The sequence below is a fragment of the Micromys minutus genome (assembly GCF_963924665.1).
Source record: "Micromys minutus genome assembly, chromosome: 9".
Classification (NCBI taxonomy): domain Eukaryota; kingdom Metazoa; phylum Chordata; class Mammalia; order Rodentia; family Muridae; genus Micromys; species Micromys minutus.
The window spans coordinates 33,855,609-33,871,620 of record NC_137978.1 but is presented as its reverse complement, the minus strand read 5'-3'; positions in this window follow the sequence as shown (position 1 = coordinate 33,871,620).

Sequence of the window (16,012 nt, the reverse complement as noted above, 5' to 3'; positions counted from 1 at the left end):
TGTGAAGTCCTGGCCATTCCGGACTGTTGCTTATTTAATATCAGACATTTTATATCTCTGCTTCTGCCTCCTGAGTACTGGGGTTACAGGCGCGCACCAATACACCTAGCTGACAGTACTGTCCTTGTCCGGATGAACTAAGCAAGAAAAAGAATGAATCAGCCAGTGAGTCTACAAATAAGCTGTTTTTCTCCAGCAAAGCATGGGTTTTATTCCCTTTGGGAGAACTTGTAGAACTTCTATTCTTTTTGACACCATAATTTGCCTTGTAAGTACAAGGCACCAAAAAATTGGGTTAAAACTCAGAGTTGTTCCTCTCCACGGAAATCTTTAGTAAAAGGCGAAAGATTTATACGATCTGAAGAGAAACCAGAGTATACAGAGCAAGTCCGCTGCATACAGTACTCACCTGACTGTATATCCTAGATCACCTATGGTAACTCTTTCCTCAAGAGTACACAATACTTATGTTTTATTCTCACTTAAACCTGTGAAATTCGTACAATTATGAAAGAAACCAAGATAGGAAAAAAAGAAACCAGCAGTTTCTGGTTTTAAATCAAGCAATGACCCCTCTGCAGTGCATTGTGGGTATGTAAATGAGGCCGTCCCGCCTCTGAAAATACCTTATTTCCTTTCCTCTCCTCTGTAAAGTGTGAGCTGACCACCAGGGGGCAGTCTGCCGTAAAATTGTCACAATAGGATAACATGCTCTGAAATTTAAAAAAAAAATAAAAATAAAAATAAAAATATAAAGAGTCAAAAAATATATATATATAAAGAGTCCTGGGGCTGGAGAGATGAGCCATGAGACTTTGGTAGCCTCCAGAGGTGGTAGCCAAGAGGCTAGACTTTGGAGGCTAGCTTTAGGAATGTAATTCAGTTTTTAACAAGGCAGAGGGCATGGGGGAGAAGGGCAAGGCCTGCCAGAGCCATGTTTGTCATGCTCGGGCTAGCTAGAGTCCCTCCAGGAGGGTCAGATATTCAAACCCAGCCTGAGCTATATGAGGCTTTCTCTCAACAACAAAAAGATGTAGTTGTCAGGCCTAGTGGCTCACACTGTAGTCACCATACAGAGGAGGCAGAGGCCAAAGTCAAAGACAAGAACATCACCTACAAGTTGAAGGGCAGCTTAATCTACATACACATCAAAACACTGTAGACACACCAGAAGAGGGCATCAGATCTCATTACAGATGGTTATGAGCCACCATGTGGTTGCTGGGATTTGAACTCAGGATCCCTGAAAGAGCATTCTTAACGGCTAAGTCTCCAGCCCCACATCAAAACTCTTACATCAAGATGGAAAGATTCCGTAAAGAAAACATGCAGGGCAGATGAAGTAAAGGTGCTTACAGCCAAGCCTAATGACTTCAATTCAATCCAGGGCCCCAAGAAAGACTTGACTCCTGCAAGGTATCCCCTGACTTCCAAATGGAGACACACACACACACACACACACACACACACACACACACAATTTACCTATTTCATTTTTTAGTTTTTTAAAATGAGGTTACAATGCATAGATCAGGTTGACCTCAAACTCACAGAGATTCACCTAGCTCTACCTCCTGAGTACATGGATTAAAGGCAGAGCCACCATTCCTGGTAACTAATTACTTTTTTAAAAAGGGACATAATGCTGCAGAAGCGACATAGGTGACCCCCAGTAGGAGAGACGAGAATTACTTCTTTAAAACGAAAAGGGAGGTTTAGGGATTTTGGTGATGGTGGTGGTGGGTGGTGGGTGGTTGGTTGGTTGGTATGGTTTGGTTTGGTTTGATTTGGTTTTTAGAAACAGGGTCACTCTTAGCCCTGGATGTCCTAGAACTCACCCTGTAGACCAGGGAATCCTTGAACTCAGAGATCCATATACCTTGCCTCCTGTGTGCTGGAATTAAAGATGTGCACCACCACCAGACAGCGTAGAGCTTTCTGTTTATTTTGTTTTAATTTAAGAGACTTACTTGATATAATCTCCTCTGTCATTTATGTAGGGTCCATATCTAGGTAGCTAAATGAACACACCTCACCATAGTAAATTTTACAGCACTAGCTGTCTTTTGGGACATTTGGAATAAGATGCCATGGGTCATTAGGAGTTGAGCCCCAAATACTTTCATGTAGGCCTTTCTGTCTCAACATGTTCCCCTGACAACAAGGTCAAATTAAAATCATAGATATAAGTCCAAGATGTCTGCCTCCGACCCAGCCTAGCATGCTGGCTGTTTCAGACAGAGATGGGCCCTGGTTACACTGACTCATAGGCTGTAGAATGAATCTAAGGCAGAAAAGGCTGGAATGGCAGTTTAGATCAGAGACGGGGTGGTTACTGTAAGAAACCAAAGGCTGGCTGGCTCCTGGTTTTGGACATTTTTAACTCCAGCATTCAAGCACACAAGGGAGAAGGAATGGATCTCTGTGAGGTCCGAGGTCAGAAGGTTCTCTGTGGTTGGAAACGGGTGTTGGTGGTAGTGGTTAAAAGCACTGGCATAACACAGACCTTGTGGGGTTTAACGGCTGGCAGGCTGGAAGGCACCACCTCACCATACAGTTAAATAAAGAAGGGGCAAGTGGAAGGAGCAAAACCACAATGGTGAGGAAACCCCGGAGAGACCCATGGAAGCCATGCCATGTGTCCACTACAGGAGTCATCCCTTGGAGGTGCTCCCTTCCCCCCTTTCTCCTTCCCTCCTCCTCTTCCTCTGCAAAGTAGAAGGGAAACTTTATTCAAAAGCAAAGCAATAATACAAGTCAAGAAAATGATGTCTGTGGTGGTTTGAATATGCTTTCCCCAGAGAGTGGCAGGTTTAGGAAGTGTGGCCTTATTGAAGGAAATGTGTCACTGTGGGTGTGGGTTTTGAGACCCTCCTATTAGCTGCCTGGAAGCCCATTTCCTGTTTGCCTTTGGAACAAGATATAGAACTCTCGGCTTTGCCAGCACCATGCCTGCCTGGACTCTGCCGTGATGATAATGGATCGAACATCTGAATCTATAAGCCAGTCCCAATTAAATGTTCTTATTAAGAGTTGCCTTAGTCGGGAATGGAGAGATGGCTCAGCAGTTAAGAGCACTGACTGCTCTTCCAGAGGTCCTGAGTTCAATTCCCAGCAACCACATGGTGGCTCACAACCATCTGTAATGGGATCCAATGCCTTTTTCTGGTGTGTCTGACAGCTACAGTGTTTATTTAAATAAATAAATCTTAAGAAAAAAAAACTAGTTGCCTTGGTCATGGTGTCTCTTCAGAGCAATGGAAACCCTCACTAAGAAAATATCTAACACCTCACAAGTATCTGTAACCTCGATCACAGGAGATCCTATGCGTCTCAGGACCTATTCTGGTTCTTGCATGCATGTGATGAGCATACATGTATAAGGCACATAAACATAAAAGTGTTTTTAAAAAGAAAGATGTCATGGTATACCATAAACTAAGAGTATGCAAGGGCTCGAGGATCTCTGTTTAATTGTTTAAAGATTATATGTGTCTGAATGTTTTACCTGCACATATGCATGTATGCCACATGTGTACCTAGTGCCACTGACAGTCAGAAGTGGGTGTCAGGTCCCCTGGAACTGGAGTTAGTGGTGGTTGTGAGCCATCACATGAGAACTGTTGAAAAAAAAAAAAGCAAAAAAAAAAAAAAAAAGCATCAAAGGAAACAAGAGATGGTTTATTCTAGAGCCAAATTGAGTTACTATGACCCAAAAACACATATCTAGGCTACTCTAAAGATGTTCCAACAAAGAAGCTTTTTTTAAAAGATTTATTTATTTATTACATATAAGTACACTGTCACTGTCTTCAGACACACCAGAAGAGGGCATTGGATCCCATTACAGATGGTTGTGAGCCACCATGTGGTTGTGGGATTTGTACTCAGGACCTCTGGAAGAATAGTCAGTGCTCTTAACCACTGAGCCATGTCTCCAGCCCCTCAGTTGGGTTTTATTGCTGTGAAGAAACACTATGACCAAGGCAACTCTTATAAAAGGCAATTAATTGGGGCTGGCTTACAGAAGTTCAGTCCATTATCATCATGGCAGGAAGCATGGCAGCTTCCAGGCAGGCATGGCGCTGGAGGAGCTGAGAGTTCTACATCTACATCCTAGGGCAGCAGAAAGAAACTGGTCTAAATCACACTGGCCAGACTTATGGACATGACACCTCAAGGCCCCGGCTCCACAGTGACACATTTCCTTTAACGAGGCTGCATCTCCTTCAATAAGGACACCCCTCCTAATAGTGCCACTCTCCACGGGCCACCACAATGAAGTTTTATAGTTAGACAGAACAAGGACATTTCATAAATCAAGGGAAAGTTTTAATTTTCCTGAGTAGTTAGAGGCAGATGTGGTCAGCTCCCCTCCAGGAAAATGCCTGATGACATTCTTCGTTTGGGAGTTGGTAAAAGTTTATGGTCTGCTAAGTTAGTGGATTTCAAAAGGTTTAGTAACCCGAGGTTAGTTCTGAAACAGAGGTGTGCTAAGGGCAGGCAAAGTCAGCAGTATTCTCCATGGACCTCGGATTTGTGTTATTTGAAGAGAATGTGGGTCTTTCCAAGAGGCAAGGAGAGGTGGTTGTAAGGGCTGAAATGGGGGCGGGGTGGTAAGAAAGTTATAATGGCTTGGTTTTTTGTTTTGTTTTTGAGGCAAGGCCCCAACATGGTGTCTTTGCTGACCTGAAACTCACTGGATAGCCTAGGATGCCCTCAAACTTATGAGCAATCCTCCTGTCTCTGCCTCTCTCTGGAGTGCTTGGATGTGTCACCACACCCAGCGCTGAAAGTTAAGTGGCACCAAAGGATGGTTATTTTAAGAAGACAGGTAAGAAGTATAAAGTGGTTATGAAAATGAGAAGAGCCCCTATGTCCAGGGGAATTGGGATGTGGGGTCTGGGGACTGTCACCTGAAGCATGTTCAGGAAAGGTGTAAGTCTCCCTGAGGATACAGGTCTAGGATAAAAGTTCCTAAATTGGGCTAGGTTTTAGTTTATAGTTTTTGTATTTTAAGTTTAATGTTGGGCTGGAGAGATGGCTCAGTGGTTAAGAGCACTGACTGCTCTTCCATAGACCCTGAGTTTAATTCCCAGCAACGACATGGTGGCTCTCAACCATCTGTAATGGAATCTGATGCCCTCTTCTGGTGTGTCTGAAGACAGCTACGGTGTACTTATACATAATACATCTTTTTTTTTTTTCAGTTTAATGGTGTGTGTGTGTGTGTGTGTGTGTGTGTGTGTGTGTGTGTGAAGTGTGGGTGCCTCTGAGGCCTGATCTATGAGGCTGGAGTTACAGGTGGTTTTCAGTCACAGTATGTAGGTGCTGGGAACCTAACTTGGGTCCTCTGCAAGAGCTGTAAGGCACTCTTCACCTCTCTCCATGTCTTTGGTTGGGTTTTTAGATCAAGGCGGAAAGAGGAGAGAATTTATAAAATTATAGAACCTTAGGGAGACCAGGAGATGGTGCTGTGCACCTTTAATCCCAGTACTTGGGAAGCAAAAACAGGCAGATCTCTGAGTTCGGGGCCAGCCTGGTTTGTGTAGCCGAGGCTACACAGAGAAACGCTGCCTAGAAAAGCTAAAAAAGAAAAAAAGAAGAAACAAAACTTGGAGCTGCTAAATCTACCTGTTTACTTTGGCTTTTTGAAACCGGGATGTCTCTACTTATGTAGCCCTGGCAGTCCTGGAACTCACCATGTGGATCAGGCTGGCCTTTAACTCAACAAATCTCCCTCCTAGGTGCTAGAATGAAAGCCTATCCCGACCAGTTCGGTTGTCTTTCAGTAAAATGACGTACTGAGATGTGTAACGTGCTTCTGAGAAAGGCAGAGCCAAGTCTTAGGGATCTCTAAACATATTATGCTAATGTCCTTATCTGCAAATACCTGCAGCACAAACAACCTCAGACGGCTTTGAAATGACAGTTCTAACGTTAAACCAGAAATGTCAGTCCCGTGCAAACAGGACCTCAAAAAATTGGTATAAGACTCAAAGTTGTTCCTCTCCACGGAAATCTTTAGTAAAAGGCGAAAGATTTATACGATCTGAAGAGAAACCAGAGTATGCTGGTGTGTATCTGCCCACCATCCTCGACCGACAGTAACTCCTACAAAACTGATGGGAACTAGACGCACGAAATAACTGGCTAGTGACCTGTTCTTTCGCTTCACACTAAGCTTCTTAAAGCTGGATCACTATTTAAAAACAAAGCAAAAAAATAAAAACTAAGTAAAAGAGTTTAAAAATTTAAACATAAGCGCGGGCCTGTGTGCAATGCATTGTGGGTATGTAAAAAAGATGCTAAGTCACCGATCAGATTTCCGGGACGCCGACCCTTCTCCCTGTACTACCGCCGGGCTACCATTAGGGGGCAGGACGAAAGCCGCATTTTCGAGAATATATCCAAGCCAACCACAAAGTCTGACTTTTATGGGTGTGGGTGGGGTCTTCGAAGCTCCACTCTTAGCGAAGGAACTATTAGTGGTTGGTGGCTATTGAGGAAGAAGATTCTAGCAGGTTGACTCCATACTCCTGTGCTTTTGGACAGCATTAGCTGAACTTGGGAAGGTTATTAACTACAAAAGAAAAAAAAAGACAAAAGCAAAACCCACAATAAAGAGGACAGGAGGTGGTAGAGAGTCGGAATAAAGTAAGTTGGAGGGAGGTAGCAGTGGATGGATATGATCCAAATGCATTGGGTATTGAGTTGTGATGGTCTGTACCTTTAGTCCCAACACTTAGAAGCAAAGGCAAACATATCCAATCTGTTCTACAGAGCAAGTTTCAGGCCAGCTAGGATTACACAGACCCTATCTCAAAATAAATTTTAAAATAGATAAATAAATGATAACTATAAATAAAATAGGGGTTGGAGAGATGACTCCGCAGTTAAGAGCACCGGCTGCTCTTTTAGAGGGCCAGGGTTCAATTTCCAGCACCCACATGGCAGCTCACAACTGTAACTCCAGTTCCAGAGGATCTGACATCCCCACACAGACACTCAGGTAAAACCCCAATGCACATTTAAATAAACCTTTAAAAAATTAAAAACCTTGAAAATTGTCTCGACACATTCACTTCACAAGAAAGTGTTGAGCACTGACTGCTTGCCCTGTGACCCAGGAGTGTGGGCTGAGCTTTGATAACAGAATGTTGGGACACAGGGGCCAGAAGAGCAAGGTAGTCAGTCACCTGAGGTGTACCTAGAAGGCTCTCAGAAGCCACACCACTGAGGTCTCAGACAGGAAGAGTGCCAGGAATTTACAACCATGGTGGTCTACACAGTGAAATCTAGACTAGCCTGGGTTATAAAGTGTGACTCTATCTCCAAAAAAGAAGGAAGATGAGGAGAACCATATAAAACAGAAGGCAATGGTGGCTTTTGTTGTTTGTTTAATATTCCTTTCTTTTTTGTTTGTTTGGTTTTTGTTTTGTTTTAAGGTTGGTTGATTGGCTTATTATATATAAGTACGATGTAGCTGTCTTCAGACACACTAAAAGAGGGTATCAGATCTCATTACAGATGGTTGTGAGCCACTAGGTGGTTGCTGGGATTTGAACTCAGGACCTCTGGAAGAGCTGTCAGTGCTCTCAACCACTGAGCTTATGACCATCTGTAATGAGGCCAGGTGTCCTCTTCTGGTATGTCTGAAGATAGCAACAGTGTACATACAATAAATTTTTAACAAGGAAAAAGAAAATAGAAAATGCCTCAGGATCTTCTGGAGGCTTCCTCCTCTCTGATGACTCTGGCTTGTGTCAACATGGCCCAATATTAACCAGTACAATTAAAATGTGATTTTTTTTTTTTTTACAATTTATTTTGTTTTTCCAAGACAGGGTTGCTCCGTGCAGTCCTGGCAGGCCTGGAGCTCTCTCTCCAGACCAGGTTGGCCAGGGTCTCACTGTAGACCTGACAGGCCTGGAACTCACTATATAGCCCAGGAATGTGGGTTAATTTGGAAATTGAGTTATATAAGCCACTTTTTCTAAGAAGCGTGGAGCCTTCAGCTGACTATCAGGAATCCAAAAGCAGGAAAGAAGTCTGGAATCTCCACCTTCATTTTTTGTCTGTTTCCCCTGCTCTGGACCACGAGCTTGCTTCAGTACATAGGTACACAAATCACTGGAGGAATGAGACCATCAGGAGGCCATACCACCCCAACACCAGAGGACTCCTGCTGACAGTATAATTGTTCTATTTTTTTTTTAACAATGTTATGTTCTAAACTCCCCCAAACTGCCTAAAAGGTATCCAATTGTTACCCTTGTCACCATAGATTCTAGGAGCAGTGAAGCTTCAGAAAACACACAGGGTTTCTCTATGCAGCCCTGACTGTCCTGGAACTCACTCTGTAGACCAGAAACTCAGAGATCCACCTTCCTCTGCCTCCCGAGTGCTGGGATTAAAGGCCTGTCTTGTTCTTTAGAACAGGTTCTCCACTGTTACTGGGAGTCAGGGTCTAAGTCATGTGCCTCAGCATCTTCAAGAATGAAATAGGTACTGAGAAGTTGGCTAGAGGTAAAAGGGCCTGCTGTTCATTCAGAGGACCTGAGTTTGACTCCTAGCACCACCTGACTCACAACTACCTGTAAGTATTGCTTGTGGTCAGGCATCCTCTTCTTAGCCTCCCTGGGCACCCACTCACATGTGGTATATGCCCACACAAGAAATATATCTTTAGAGGCTGGAGCAATAATTCAGCCATTAAACAGTACTGGTTGCTCTTCCAAAGGTTCCAGGTTCTATTTCCAGTCCCCACATGGTGATTCACAAACATCTTTAACTCCAGTCTCAGAGGATCAGTGTCCTCTTTTGACCTCCTCAGGTACCAAGCATGCATATACTATATAGGCATACTTCAGTAAAACATCTCTACAATACTCTAAAAATAAATTAATAAAAATTAAACTTAAGCTTGCTCTTGAGCTCTTTCAGCCTTGCTCTCCCACCCCTACCCTTCCTCTTCCCTTCCCTTCCCCCCCTCCCTCCACGTGCTCATGGCCGGCCTCTACTTGTCTATTACCCCCCCCTGCCTCTACCACCTTCTTAACTCTCCCATGACCTGAATAAACTCTATTCTGTACTTAAAAAAAAAAAAAAAAAAAAAAAAAAAAAAAAAAAAAAAAAAAAACTAGGGTGGTAGTGTACAGCTTTAATCCCAGCACTTGGGAGGCAAAGAAGGCAGGCAGATCTCTGAGTTCAAAACCAGCCTGGTCTACTGATGGAGTTCCAGTATAGTCAGGGTGACACAGAGAAACCCTGTCTCCAAAACAAAAACATTGAGAGAGATTCAGTACTGAGAGAGAAAGTGAGAATCCAGGAGAGAAGAAATAGTGAGGGGGACTCTGAGACTAAGACAATGGAACCTCTTCTCACATCAGAGTGCAAATGTTATCATAAACCACCACAGTGATCATGATCTCCTGGGCTCCCTGAACAGCCTTCCTTCCAGCTCTACCTCTTCAGCATCTACAGCTGAAGTGACGGGGAAATCGGGAAGCCAGAGCTGCGCTGAGTGGCTCACACTGGTGTTCCTGGCACCCAGGAGGCAGGTTAGGTGTTAGTTCGAGACCAGCCTCTACAACAGAAGAAGCTGAGTGTGATGTCCACATCTGTAACCCTACTAGCTGGGAGGCTGAGGCAGGCTTTAGGACCAGCCTGTTCCACACAGTTTCAAGCCAACCAAAGATATGAACTGAGAACCTAAAAGCTAAGTGAAGGAGGGACAGAAGGAAAAAACAAAACAAAACAAGCAAACAAAAACCCTAAAAATATGAACTGAAGGCTGGATGTTACTTGGCAAGTCTCTAATTGGCTTCTTGGCCTGCAGCAAAGGCCTCTGTTGACACAGGAGTTCCACAGCACCTACTAGCCGCTCTCACCTTCAGCCTGGGGACCACAGAAGGCATCGACTTGAGTGAGCAGATCAAACACGTCCTCGCCTAACACTGACCAACATCTGCCCTTCTCGCTTCCAAGGCAGACAGACTCCCAACCTCCAGCTCCTCCCTCTCGGTCTGTTTCTTTCTCTTCTGTCGGGTTACTCCTAAAACCAAACTGCTGGCTAGCAAGCTCCAGGGATGCAGCTGCGTGTCCCTTACCCCAGTGCTGGAGTTACAGACACAGGCTATGCTAAGACCTAAACTCGGGTGGGTCCCTGTGCTTGCTCAGCAAGCGCTCCCCAGTCCCGAGATAGATGAAAAATTGCTCTATCATCAAGCTATGTGCCTCAGCCCTTTGGTGGAGATTAGAGGAGGAAGGCTTGGTCTTTTGAAATGGTCTTGTTATGGAGTCTAGAATTCTGGAATTCTGTCTGGGCCTCCTGGGTAAATAAGATTACATACAGTCCCAGTGGTATTGTGTGTTGTTTACATAATTTTTCTTTATTTTAAAATATGTGTATGCAGGAGGCCAGAGGGAAGGACGCTAGAGTTATAGGTAACTGGAACCAAAACTTGCAAGAGCGATAACACGGTTTTTTGCTTGGCCATTTCTGCAGCCCCTGATGTGTATGTTTCTTTTTCTCTTCTAAAACCAGTAGTATTTGCTTCTACCCTGGGTCTTTAGATGCCTTGTCTCTGGTTCTTTGTCACACAAGCGTTTTTTAGTATGGGCAATAGCAATACAGGAATGTACCATCTGCCCCAATCCTGGCTTTTTGGTTTTTACTGAAGAAACCCAGAACTTTACTGAAGAAGCCCAGAAAGCTTGCTCATATTGATACACTACTAAATTAAAACCCAGCATTTGGGAGGCAGAGACAGACCACTATGGTCTACATGGTGAGACTCAAACAGGAAAGCAAAGCAAATTCAACATAGAGCGTTTACTAGCCCCTATCTCTAGTATACCTGTCTATTAGTAAACAGGCCTGTAAATCCCCTATTACTGCTGAAAATAGATCACCTAGGAAACCTATAAGCACAGGTCAGACTTAACAGAATCCACAAGCACGATTCTAACTTTAAACCTTGATTAGTAGCCCTGCACAAGCAGGACCTCAAAAAATTGGGTTATGACTCAGAGTTGTTCCTCTCCACGGAAATCTTTAGTAAAAGGCGAAAGATTTATACGATCTGAAGAGAAACCAGAGTATGCTGCCATCACGCTGCCGAGCATACTCGTCCGACTGTAACTCCTAGATAACGGATGGGGGTTACTTACACACACTAAACTATGACTTCTGCTTCCTCTCACGCACGTCTCTGAAAAATTCACATCATTGTAAATAAAATACAATGGGAAAGAAAAAAAATAAGCGTTTATCCGTTTAAATTTACGCACTGATCTGTGTGCAATGCATTGTGGGTATGTTAATAAGGCTTCCCTTATTTTTCCCCTAGTAGATGCTGAGCCGCCGCCAGAGGGCAGTGCAGAAGCCGAAATCACAGGACTATGAACACCTTGTTTTAAATTTAAACTTAGTGGAAGTTCTCTCTTTTTCTTTTAAGCCGGAAAGGGGGAGCAGGTAATGCTTTGCTTTTGCTTTTTGAAAGTTTGAGACTGTGCCTCACACAGTCCATTAGCTGGCCTTGAGCTTACAATGTAACCAGGTAAGTACCGGGCAGCCATTAGGGAATCTCCGGTATCTTAGGCTGGCATTAAACTTGCCGAATCGGCTCGGAAAATCTTGAACTCCTCATCTTTCTGCCTCTACTTTCTAAATGTTGGCATGACATGCATATGCACCCACACCCAGCTTAAAAGTTCTCTTACTAATTAAAAATAAAATAAAATAAACAGGGGGCGGGACTTGCCTAGCAAGCGGACAGCACTGGATTGCATCCCAGCACCCAGAACTAAATAGAAAAATGAATAGTCAAACCTTGAGACCGGTTATCCTGGTATTTTCATTTTACAATAAAAAAAAATTATTGAGAACTAACAGTTCTTGTTCTAGAACACAGGGCTGTGTGCTGAGCCTCTAATAATACGTTGATTACTGACACAGGCCAAGCACCAAGGATCCTGAGGAACAAGATGGCAACTGCATGTTACCTGCATATAGCATGATGTTATGACCTATTGAAGCTGAACTGAAACTGTACCCCAGATGAGCTTGCCTATGACAGACAATCGCATAACCATGGGTACCACGAGCAGGAGACGTGAAGAGAGAGGGCACACGCAGAGACATCATAGGACAGGCAGAAGCAGAATAATAGGACTTTTGGTTTTGGTTTGGGGGTGTTTTTCCCCTTTTTTTTCTCTTCCTTTTCCTTTTGCTGTTTCAAAAGGGTCTCAGTATGAAGCCCTGGCTGTCCCAGAATTTGCTATGTAGCCCAGGCTGGCCTGGAACTCATAGATCCACTTGCTTCCGGCTCCTTCTTCTGAGATTAAAGGTGTGCATCACCCAACCAGGCCAAAATGTTGGGGTGTTGAAGGAAGAGAGGCACCCCTCACTTTTAAAAGATAAAGTGGGATCCTGACTCTTACAGGTTTCTGGGTGGGCAAGCTCCACCCTTTGTAATCTAGCCTGCTGTGGCTAGGAGTGTCTGGAGCCACAAAATGGGAAGACACTAGAATAAAAGCAAGGTTATGGTTCAAGGCTGCCCTTGGTCTAGGATTCATGGGGGCTGGCTTTGCTCATAGTTGCAAGGGAGAAAAAGCTGAGCTCTTTGTAAGACCTGTAAGGCCATGACACAGTCTCAATACTGTCTCAGAGAGAGTTGCACAGAGGCATGATCTGATTTCTAAGGGGAGAGAGAAGAAGCTAGAGGGTCTGTGATCTGTTCTACCTTGGCAACAAGAAGAAGGCACTGAAAAGCTATAGAACAATCCTGGTACTGGGGAGGATGAGGCAGGAAGGTTACTCACAAGTTCAAAGCCATGTTACTTTTCACAGTGAGTCTCCAGCAGCCTCTTCTGCTTTTTTGTTGGTTTGCTTTGGTTTAGGTTTTTAAAGACAAGGATTCTCTGTGCAGCCCTGGTTATCCTGGAATTCACTCTGTAGATCTTGAGTTCACAGATATCTGCCTGCCTCTGCCTCCCCTGTGCTTGGATAAAAAGTGGGGGCCAACATACTTGGCTTCAGGCTACTTATTAAGTGCTCAGTGAAATATAAATAGCGGGTTTTTGTTTTGTTTTGCTTTAAACAAACAAACAAAAAAAAGCTGCCAGGGACTGGAGAGATGGCTCAGAGGTTAAGAGCCATGTAGGTACATACCCTTAATCCCAATGATTGGGAGGCAGAGGCGGGCAGGTGGATCTTTTTAAGTCTGAGGCTAGCCTGGTCTAGTTTACATATAGAGTTTTAAACAGGCATGGCTACATAGTAAAACCCTGTCTAATCAAACCAAATAGTTGAAGGAAGGAAGGAAGGGAGAAAGGGAAGAAGGAAGGAAGGAAGAGGTAAAGAAAGCAGAGCTGTTGTGGAGTATACCTTTGAACCCAGCACTCAGAGGCAGAGGCAGATGAATCTCCGGGAGTTTGAGGCCAAACTGATCTACAGAGTAAATTCCAGAATAGCCAGGGTCACCCAGTAAAATCCTGTCTCAAAACAAACAAATAAACAAAAAACAACAACAAAAAGCTGAGCCAAACTGCTGAATATTACCTCTGCTGCCACTACAGCAGGACAGGAGCAGATGTAGGTTGATGTCAAAGTGATACATGATTGGACAGTAGAGAGTGAGTGGGGTGGGGACAAAGGTTTTGTAAGGCAAGAGAGAAAAGGAAGGAGACAGAATCAACTTAGAGCAGGCGAGATACAATTTAGACCCAGGTGATCTTAACTGACAATAGGTAGATATGAATATTTTCAAGGGTTTCAATAGGTCATTTTGTTTTATCTAGGTTGGCAGTTTACATCTTTGTCAGTTGGTTATAAGCTTATTGTGTGGATGTATTGTGAATTGAGAATTTAATATATAAATGTGCTTGATAAATTATTGATTGTTGAGTCACGATTTTACCGGGCTGTGGAGAATGTGAGCTAAATTCCCGGCTGTCAGGGAGACAGCTGGGAGGGGGCGGCTCGTGGACCTGCAGCTCCCCACTGGAGCAGCTCCCACGGATTCACGCAGAGTGAGAACACACAGGAGGACTAGTAGCCACAGATTCATTTTTATTTTTACTGCAACAAATAGATGTACATCACCCTCTACCCCATCTCTCTTATGTAATACCATAATCAACCATGGCAACGAAGATCTTCTGATATTCCTTCTGAGGTATCCCTTCCCCCCTGAGGTACCAGCCATATGAAGGATATAGTATAGAATAGAGTTTATTTAGGGCATGAGAAGGGGAGTTGAGGGGGGAGTAGAGACAGTGAAAGGCAGAAAGAGAGAGAAGAGGTGAGAAAGAGAAGAGAAGGGAGAGGCCAGTCAGGAATGCATGCAGAGAGGAGGAGGGGCAAGGAGAGAAGGGGCCAAGAGTAAGAGATTAAGAGAGAGAGGAGGGGGGACAAACAGCCTCTTATGTAGTTGAGTCAGGCATACCTGGCTGTTGCCAGGTTACTGTGGGGTGAAGCCTAGAAGGAATGCTAACAGAGTGGATTGCTTCTTTTTCTTTTTTAATTTTTTAAAAAAATGAGGCTGGGTCTAATTATATAGACCTGGCTGGCCTGGAACTCATTATATTGACCAGGCTGGCCTTAGATTCTGCTGCATACCCTCACGAATACATACTCTTGAAAATATTTATATTTATTTATTATTTGTATGTGTTGGGATTCAGACCCAGGAAAAACAGTTGAGGTGCATATTTTATATACCAAAATAGACCTAGCCTCCATGTTCTCCCAGCATCCTTCAATCCCTCCCTGGCATACCTCTCCCCCAACCCTGTACTTTCCGGCCCAGGGGCTGGGTTTCCTCTCCCCAAGAAGTTCTTCAGTCTGTCATACAGACATTTTGGTTCCATTCTCTCTCTTCTCTCTCTCCCTCTCTCCACATTTTCTCCCTTCCTGTGTGCATGCTCCTTCTCTTTCTCTAACCCCCTTCCCTCTGTCTCCCTCCCCTTGGCAACTTCCCTGACCTCCTTCCTTGGGACCAGTGAGAGTGAATTCCCAATGATCCTGCCTTTATATACTTTAGTTTGGTTTGAATTCACTTATTGCATTGGCAGATGTTACTTATCAGTATATACGAGTGTTTTATACTGTGTATCCCATGCACGCCTGGTGCCATCAGAGGACAGAAGAGGGCATATTAGATTCTTAGGGATTTACAAATGATTGTAGGTAGCTATATGGATGTTGGGAATGGAACTAAGTCCTCTGAAGGAGCAACTAGTGTCCTTAATGTATTTTTAAAAAGAAAGGAGCTGGGCAGTGGCATACATCTTTAATCCCAGCACTCAGGAGGCAGAGGCAGTGTTCCAGGGTCAAACATAACAGCAAGTGCTTTTACCCTCTGAGCCATCTCTACCCTGTCCAGCTTTCCATTGTTGCTGTTCTTGTTTTAATGTAACAACCTTTAACTTGGTGTCCATGTGGACATGTGGTACACACCACTGCACATCTGTGGAGGCTTTGGGAGTTCATTCTCCTATCATGTAGGTCCAGAAGATCAAACTCAGGTCTTCAGGCTCGGCAAGGTCAGACAGACCAACAGCTAGACACCATTTACACAATACATGTACCCCTAATTGGGGGGGGGGTGGTTGCTGGTCGGCATACTGGGCAGTCAGTGTAAGAATACTTGTCTAGGGCTAGAGATGGCTCAGCAGTGAGTTAAATTCCCAGCAACCACATAGTGGCTCACAACCATCTGTAATAGGATCTGATGCCCTCTTCTGGTGTGTCTGAAGACAGCTATAGTGTATTCATATACATAAAATAAACACATAAATTATTTGTTTACTGAGACCACACAGCCCATGCTGGTCTCAAACATGATGCTTAGCTAAGGTTGGCTTTAAAATTATTTTCTGTCTTTATCTACACAGAGCTAGGATTATAGGCATGAGCTACCATACCCCACTTCCTTATTGGGTTTGTTTTTCTAGACAGGGTTTTCCTGTGTAATCCTGACTAGTCTGGAACTCAGTCTGTAGA